Source organism: Pseudophryne corroboree, chromosome 3, assembly GCF_028390025.1.
Source record: "Pseudophryne corroboree isolate aPseCor3 chromosome 3, aPseCor3.hap2, whole genome shotgun sequence".
In the NCBI taxonomy this organism is placed as follows: domain Eukaryota; kingdom Metazoa; phylum Chordata; class Amphibia; order Anura; family Myobatrachidae; genus Pseudophryne; species Pseudophryne corroboree.
Window position 1 is genome coordinate 676,859,195 of NC_086446.1, and position 9,601 is coordinate 676,868,795.

Below are 9,601 nucleotides of genomic sequence, written 5' to 3' on the forward strand. Positions count from 1 at the left end.
CCTGATGGTGTTGTAGATTTTTTACCTCTTCCTCGCCCTCTTCCTGCGAAGAAGGGGATACTCTTTGCCTTTTTGGACTTGTTGGGCCGAAAGGATTGCATCGTATGAGAATGAAATCCTTTCCTAGGTGGAACAGCTGCGGAAGGCAGAAATGCTGACTTGCCTGATGTAGTTGTTGAAATCATGGCATCCAGCTTGTCTCCAAAGAGGGCTTCTCCATTGTAAGGAAACGCCTCAATGTTCTTTTTTGATTCCGCATCAGCATTCCATTGGCAGATCCACAGTGCCCTGCGGGCTGAAATCGCCATAGTGGAGGATCTTGAACTTAGCAACCCTTCATAGCTTCAACTAAGTAACCAGCAGCATCTTTGATATGGCCGAGAGTTAGGACTATTTCATCCCTGTCAACTGTGTCTATGTTAATGAGCAAGTTGTCAGAGCATTTTTCCACAGCGTTACCCACCCACGCACAAGCAGTAGTGGGCCTGAGCACCGTTCCGTTAGCCGTATATATGGATTTCAGGGTTGTTTCTACTTTACGGTCAGCTAGATCTTTTACAGAGGCTGAACCAGGGGTAGGCAAAACTATTTTCTTAGACAGCCGAGAAACTGAGGTGTCTATCATTGGGTGAGTCTCCCATTTGTGCCTGTCTTCCTCAGGGAAAGGGTACGCTACACGTATCCTTCTGGGAAGGGTACATTTCTTTGCCCAGGAATCTTCAAAGAACGCATTCAAATCCTTTGAAGGATGAAAAGTCACAACCTGCTTTTTATTTAATTTAAAATAATCCTTTTCCTCAGGGACCAGTGTTGTTTCAGGAAACTCCAACACTTCCTTTATAGCAACTATCATACATTGTATGCTTTTGGCTAATTTGGGGTCTACCCCTCTCAAATCCCCAGTGTCGACGTCAGAGTCGGAATCTGTGTGTGTCCCCTTGCATTATCTGGGCCAGAGACCTTTTCTGGGAACTGGATGGGTCCCGAGTGGATAATATGGAGGGGTCAGTAAACAGTGCATCCTCCACAGACTGCCTCCAATATTTAGTCTGTTGTTCAGACTCAGAGAATTTCTTTGCAAGCATTGACATATTCTTTTGCAACATTCTCACCCACTCCGGCTCCTTCTGAGAGGGAATGGCCACCATATTACCCTCTTGTGTATCTAAAATGGGTTCTTCCTGGGAAGAACCCTCCCAAATGTCTGACATGTTACACACACACACACACACACACACACACACACACACACACACACACACACACACGTCTATATTTGGGGACAGACCCACACTAAAGTCGGTCAGAGAGACACAGAGGGATCTGCCAGTCCACGCACTGCGCCTTATTGTGAATTGTGGAAATATTACCCACTTACAGCGCATATACCAATAATAGGCCCACAGACCTAATTATAATGAACACTCTCTGCCCCTTCTATAACACCCTGTACTTGTATCAGCGTTGTCATGAGGAGAAACAGCGTTCAGGAGCTTCACACTGGAGTTTCTGCAGGAGAAAATGGCGCCCAGTGAGTGTTCTGGCAAGTCTGAGGAGAAGCCCCGCCCTTCAGCCTCAGCAATGTAATATTTATACTGGCTGGGGATGGCACATCAGCGGCTGTACATGTATGTACTCTTTTTGCCAGTGAGAGTAAGGTTTTAAAACATGCCCTTAGAGCGCACCCCCCCCCCCTTCCTCCGCACTCTTGTGCTGAGAGACATGGCGCGCAGCGTCCCGCCGCTGTGCGTGTACCTGTATGCCACCAACGATTACCGGAGGATCCTGACGCTGTGCGTGTACCTGTATGCCACCAACGATTACCGGAGGATTCCCTCTCTGCAGGACTCCTGTAATATACTCACCAGCTTTCTGACGTCTGGCTCTGTTAGGGGGTGACGGCAGTGCTGTGGGAGTGAACGCTGGCCAGGCTTGGGCTGTGTTCAGTACCCTTCAGGAGCTAATGGTGTCCTGTCAGCTGAAGCAGAACCCTTAACTAAATGAGAAGTTGGTTCCTACTCCCCCCCCCCCCCCCTCCTCAGTCCCACGAAGCAGGGAAGCTGTTGCCAGCAGCTTCCCTGTAAAATAAAAAACCTAAGAAAGTCATGATACTAAAATGGACCCCAGCATCCTCTAGGACAGCGGTGGCCAACCTGTGGCTCTTGAGCCGCATGTGGCTCTCTTTATTCAAATGTGGCTCCCAACACTCTAAATCATGTGACTACAACGGATACAGAAACCGCTGCACTCAAGCCAGACACGCAGCAGCACTACAGGGACTGAAAACTGAAGGAGTCGGATACTAGAGGTGAGACACCCACAAGCAAACAGAGGACACATTAGGGACTACTGCTATGGCATGAGTTGATGGGGGGGCTGTAGTGATACATTAGGGTGTGCTAGAGTGACACATGGCAGAGCTGGCTGGAGAGACAAAGGAGGGTCCTGGCAGGAGTGACGTGGGAGGGTGCTGGAAGTAGTGATACATGGAAGAGCTGGCTGGAGTGACAGGAGGGTGGTAGCAGTAGTGACACATGGAAGAGCTGGCTGGAGTGACAGGAGGGTGGTAACTGGAGTGACACATGGGGGAGCTGGCTGGAGTGACACATGGGGGAGCTGAAATTTATTATGTGAATCTGGCTTTTTCAGTTATTTTATGTGAAAGTGGCTTTTTTAATGGATCTGGCTTAAAATTTTTTATTTTATGTTGTTCTGGCTTTTTCAATGTATTTTATACCAGGGGTGTGGTCTAGCAGGCACAAGGCCACATTCCATTTTTTGCATGTGCGCCATCGGCTCGATGTCGGCTCTTTGACGTACATAACAAGGTTTTTTGGGTCTTTGTCACTGACTGGTTGGCCACCCCTGCTCTAGAACGTAAGAGAAAAAAGCTACAGTTATATATTACAAGCTGTAGTGTATGCATTGGTAAATAACTACACGGAACTATAAGATTCTAACATATACTGATAACGGGACGTAGTCAGGATCCCAAAGGTCACAATGCTGACGGATGCCCAAGGTGAGTTAGGGTTAGGCTGCGGGAAGGGTGGGTTAGGTTAAAATGTCACCAAGATCCATCAGCATTCTGAAAATTGGGATTCCACAGTCGGGATCCCATATCTAACCCCTGATAACATATGTAATATAAAATGCACACAGCATGAGGCGTGGCCACGGCGGCAAGAGACTAGGCAGCAGGATCGAGGAGTTCCCTGGATATTAATCCTGACAATATCCTGGGGCTCTTATTGAGGCTTCCCCTCGGCTCCTCTCCCGGCATCGCTGGAGGACCCTTGTGAGAGCTCCCGGCTCGCGCCAGCAGCCGCCCGAATCTCGGGTCTAGGCCGCCAGCAAGTCCCCGGACTCAATTTCCGGAGCTCCACCGGGCCCGCACCCGCGGCGATAACGGCTTCCGCGGCATCTGAGGTGAGCGGCACCCCACTCCTGCACCCCCAGGGTACCATACTGGCCCAATCCATCTCCCCTGGTGCCAGATATTGAGAGGGCTGGATAAAGGAAGGGAGAGTGTGTGTGCTGGGCGGCCATCTTGGCTGCAGTTTCGAGTGTCCCTCCTCACTGCATGGAGCTGTGTGTGTGAAGATCATATTGGGCTGGATGATTTGAGCTGGTTCCCGCTGGCCTGCTTTCTGCTTCTGGACTATCCTACACTATATATATATATATATATATATATATATACCACTGGATCCCACTGGTCCCCCCATCCCCCTTCTGTATTATTGCTGGATGTCCTGGACCCTGGTGTGCTGCTGATATTACATTCACCATCCACTGCTGTATTCCCTGACACTGAATATTAGGACTTTGAGCACTGCTGGGCCTTGATATGATGGTGAGGTGCGGCCAGAGCGCGGCCGCGGCTAAATTGGAAAGGTTTGCTCGACAGCCTGCTACCCAGCCGACGCAGTCATCTCCTAAGCCCTCCCCTTCTACCAGAATGGATCCCCCGGCCGGGGCCGACTCAGGAGCGAACGTACAGCCATCTGCTCCTTCCATTCAACAGGTCCTGGAGGCCATAGCGGCCAGCGAACAATGCCTGTCGGACAAAATGGAGAAGGTGCAGTGCGATTTATCATTGCTGTGCCAGGACGTCCAGCGGGTCCGGGAGAGGGTGGGCGAAACTGAGACGCGGGTCTCTAATCTGGAGGACCTCAGCGGCCCACTGCAGCGTTCTGTGTCTGCAGTGACACAACAAGTCTCGACTCTGCAAACCAAACTCCTGGATATAGAGCGCCGACTTCGCAGAAATAATGTGAGGTTCGTGGGCCTACCTGAAAAGGAGGAGGGGGCACATCCCGAAGATTTCCTAGAGTCCTGACTGAAAGAAGCATATGGCGATGAATCCTTTACTTCCCAGTTTGCAGTGGAGCGGGCTCACCGAGTACCTTTCCGGCCCTTGCCCCCAGGCGCCCCTCCACGAACATTTATTGCAAAATTCTTGCACTATAAAGACCGGGACTCTGTCTTGCGCCTGGGGCGCACGAAGGGCCCCCTGCTTCGGAACGGAGTCCGGGTGTCTGCATTTCCGGACTTTGCAGCGGACGTTCAAAAAGACCGGGCCCAGTTTCTTCCCATTAAGCGACGTCTTCGTGACCTGAATCTCCCCTACTCGATGCTGTTCCCCTCCAGGTTGCGTGTGGTGGCGGATGGGGAAACCAAGTTCTTCAGTTCTCTGAGGTAGGCGGCTGCCTGGTTGGACAGATATGCTCCAGGTGTCCGCCAACTGGCTCCAGAATGACAGCAGGACTTCCTCCTACATGGGCCTACAATCTGCAAGTATAAGTCCGGGGAGCTTCCTCTTGTTTAGTGGTTCTGGACTTTTCTGAGAAGAGTTATATACGTATAAGGGTTCTGTGTTGGGGTTGTTATGGATCTGTACGCCTAGATTAGCGTTGCCGTAGGCTTTCGGATCTCCAGGGGTAGAGTTCAGTTAGGGATATGTGTATGCCACAGTTCGGGAAGGTATACGGGGTGGGGGGTGGTTGTGGGGTTGCTGTAGGTTTCTCAGCAGTTTTTTTGTTCCTTTTTTTAGTTTTTTGGTTTTTATATAATTGTTTTTCAGACAGTGAGGTGATGCTGTGCTATTTCATGGGGTTTGGCTTGGGAACCGGGGCCTGCGGACGATCTGGATATGAGGGTGGAGCACCGTACGGGAGGGTAGATGCCCGGATAGCATTGATGATGGTACTTCCTCTTAGCCTTCTGGTATCTGGGAGTGATAGGTCCCAGTTGGTACATTGGCCGACATGTCTCCCTTAAAAATCTTGGCGTGGAATGTCCGGGGCATTAATAACAAAATAAAGCGTTCCCTAGTATTTAAAATGATTAAGAAATATGGCTCGGACATTATTTGCCTGAGCGAAACTCGTTTAGAGGGTAATAGACTGTTGTCGCTCCGCAGGCCCTGGGTGGGCTGGGCGTATCATTCCTCGCACTCCTCCCGAGGGGTGTCGGTCATGATAAAGAGGACTGTACAGTTTGAACTGATCACGGTAAATACAGATCCGTATGGTAGATACGTGTTTCTAGAATGTAAATTGTATTCTCGTAATTTTTTCCTATTGTCTGTATATGTCCCTCCCCCATTCTCATATGATGTCCTGCAGAAGGCCGCCTCATTTATCGCTTCTTCCCCTCACACTCCTGTCATCTGTCTGGGGGACTTCAACAATGTGTTGGATGTCTCTCTGGACAGATGGAGGACACCTCGGGATTCAGGGGCGGGGGGCGACCTGAATTCATCCAAATCTAAGTTTGCGGATTTTCTAGATAGTATGCAGTGGGTGGATGCTTGGAGGACTCGGTATCCTACGCTTCGGCAATACTCCTGCTTCTCCAGTACGCACGGCTCCTTCTCTAGAATCGACCTGGCCCTGGTCTCACCTAGCTCTTACCTAGTATAAAAGATGTCCACTACGTGTCTGATCACTCGCCCCTGATGCTGTCTCTGGATGGGGAGTGCCAAAGGGGACAGTCTTATTGGAGGTTGCATCCGTCTTGGTTGACCCAGCTGGGCGACTGCCCGGATTTAGCGCCCATGTGGGAGGGTTTTTTTGCGGATAATGTGGGCACGGCCCCGGTAGTTTGGGATACATTTAAAGCTTATTTACGTGGTATATTGATTGGCAAAATTGCTGCCTGCAAAGTGGCATGTAGGGCGACGGAGAGACAGCTTGAGTCTGAATGCAGGGATCTGGAGACCCGCTATCTGACCGAGGGGACCTCTGCACTGAAGGCTCGCTGGCTGCTGGCTCAGGAGGCCTGGCTGGATCACCTTTCGGACAAAAATGCACGCTCCCTCTTGTTTAGGGCTACTAATATATATATGCAGGCGGACAGACCAGGTAGTTTACTGGCCCATTTGGTGCATTATGACCGACCTGGGACTACGATAGCGCAGATGTCTGGCCCGGACGGTTCCACGGTAGATAACACCCCTGACATTGCACAGATGTTCCTCTTATACTTTAGGGAGGTTTATGATACTCGGCTGACATGCTCCATGGAGGACTTAGACCTGTACCTGACGAAAATTCCCCTTTCTAAACTTTCCCCCGAGGCTAGGGACGCTTTGGATGCACCTTTGACTCTGGAGGAGGTGACGGCGGCGGTGGAGATGTCTCCCAGTGGCAAGTCCCCGGGTAGTGACGGTATCCCCACGGAGCTGTATAAACAGTACATACAATTCTTTGGCCCTAAGTTGCATGAAATGTATACTGATATATTTACCACTAATCACCTTCCTCCCACAATGTCAGAGGCCGTCATTATAGTGCTCCCAAAACCCGGAAATGACCCCAAACTTTTGGAGTCCTACAGGCCGATTTCTCTCATCCCTACCGATGCCAAGATCCTGGCAAAAATTCTGGCGCTCCAGCTCAACTAAGTGATTGAATCTATAATATATCCGGATCAATCCGGCTTCATGCCCGGGAAATCCACGTCCATTAATTTGCGCAGGCTGTACACTATTTTGCAGGCCCCTCATGACTTCCCCTCAGACGCGGTTGTGGTTTCATTGGATGCGGCTAAGGCATTCGACAGCGTCGAGTGGCCTTACCTGTGGGGAGTCATGAGAAGCATGGGCTTTGGCCCTAATTTCATACAATGGATCAAATTGCTATATCAAAATCCACGTGCCAGGGTCTTGGTCAACGGCTACATTTCCTCCTCCTTTCCTCTGACACGGGGCACCAGACAGGGATGCCCCCTTTCTCCTGCCTTGTTTGCCATAGCCATCGAACCCCTGGCTTGCTTGGTTAGGTTGCATCCGGACATTGGGGGAGTTGATACGGGTTCATGCACTGACAAAATAGCCCTTTATGCGGATGACTTGTTGTTATTCCTCCATGATTACGTGGTGGATATGCCTACTGTGTTGCAGGTCATAGAGACATTTGGTGGTTTTTCTGGTCTCCGCATAAACTGGTCCAAATCATTTATAATGCCCATTATGGGCTCTCCCCCCCAGGTCCCGAGGCTCTCTCTGCCGCTATGCTGGACAGGCCAGTTTAAGTACCTTGGGATCCAAGTTACTAATGACCCCTCGGACTTTATACCCTTGAATCTTGACCCGCTTGTACAGCTGATTGTACGCAAGTCGAGAGCTTGGCGTAAACTCCCGCTGACAATGACGGGTAGGGTTAGCCTCATTAAAATGGTAGTGTTGCCCAAACTATTGTACGTTCTCTTGCAATCCCCTGTGTACATCTTTCCAGCCTTCTTTAGGAAATGAAATAGTATCATAGTGTCCCTGATCTGGGCCAATAAAATGCCTAGAATAAAATTAACTACCCTTACCAGACAAAAAGCTGATGGAGGCTTGGCCTTGCCTCACTTCCAACTGTATTACTACGCGGCTCAGTTGTCCCATATCGGTATTTGGCTCAGGGGAGGAGACGAGGCTGGCTTATACTGGGCGGTCCTTAGGTGTTACTACCCGGATCTCTCTCCGGCGCAGGTCCTGGTGGGGTGGGAGTCCTTCTAGATTCTCGCCTCCTATTGTCTTTCAGGCCATGAAGATCTGGCTAGCTTTGAAGAGTCTGCTCGGGTATGATGGTGTGGACCCAGATACTCCCCTTTGGCACTCCGCGTCGCGCCATGAATTGGGGTCTCTGGAGGGTGGGGAGGTGGGGGCTCAGTATTCGATAACTTCAATGTCCCAGCTGTATAGTGATGGTTCATTTAAATAGTTCAGCAATTAAAGGAGTTTGGACTCCCGAACTCTTACTTTTACAGCTCCGGCACGCCTTGCAAGCGCAGTTTGGAGACTCTCTCCCAGCGCTCCTCCCCTTCCCCATAAAAACCTTTCTACATTCACTGGGTCGAGTTAAGGTGACCTCCTTCACCTTCTCGTACCTTCTTAAAACAATTCACGCAGACCCGCTCTCGAGCGCTGGGACTGTGACCCATAGCTGTGGAAGATTGGGAGGTTGCGCTGGGTAACTCTAGCCAGGTCACCAAATCATTACGGTTCCAACAGATACAACTCTTTATTTTGCACAGATCATATATGACGCCAAGTAGACTGGCCAGATTTGGGGTCAGTAGTGTTGATGTTTGTCCCAAGTGTGGGGCTGCTGGAGGAACTTTCTGGCACCTTGCATGGGAATGTCCGTCACTACAGGCGTTCTGGGCTGGGGTCGGGTCGATTCTGGAACACACGGGGATATCGAGAGGTTTGCGGAGATTTTGTATTTTGGGGGTAGGTGGTCCAGACTCTGGGTCTCGGTGGGAGGGCATGTATGCCCGTAGTATGTGCGCCCTTGCTAAGGTGTGTATTGCGCGGGCATGGATGCTCCGCATTCTCCCACGATATCTGCATATAAAGTTTTGGTGAATGATACTCTATTGAAAGAACGTTATGTATATATGAAAAATAATGCACTCACCAAATACGAGAAAATATGGTCTCCTTGGATCAATTCAGCATACTCATCCCTTGCCCTTCGGATTTAGGGGGTACTGACCGTAACTGCGACGCGTTCTCTGGGCCCAGAGGAGCCGAGCCGGTCCTCTCTCTCTCCTTTACTTTATGTTATTTATTTTGCTATTGTATCTCACCTCACACACTCGGGTAGTTATAGGTTTGTGTTTGTTTTTTGGGGGTTTTGTTTTGGGTTAAGGGGTTGTGGGCTATAATTGGCCTGCTAGTTGGGGTAGTTACAATAATGGTTCAGGGAGAAAATTTAAAATGTTAAGTATGTGGATCATGATTTGTATACAGACTTCGGTAAATATGTATTCTGTGAGGGAACAATGCAAAGTATATTGTATAATGTCAACTATGTTTCCCTGCATACACTGAAATGTCTGTACCATTAATTACTTTGTTGAATAAAAACACTCTATTCAAAAAAAAATGCACACAGCATGCATGTCTCACTGTATCAGCATTTTTATAGTAAAGGGAAAACATTATTTCAGAGCCAGAGCACTGGCCAGGGAATCCGTACTGTTAGGACTTCACACAGAATGTAAAGCTATATGTAATTAAATCTATGTACTCCTGGATTGTGGGATTTATATACAGGTATTAAAAATCAGAACAACTCTGTTTAATCCCCATGGCTTGTGT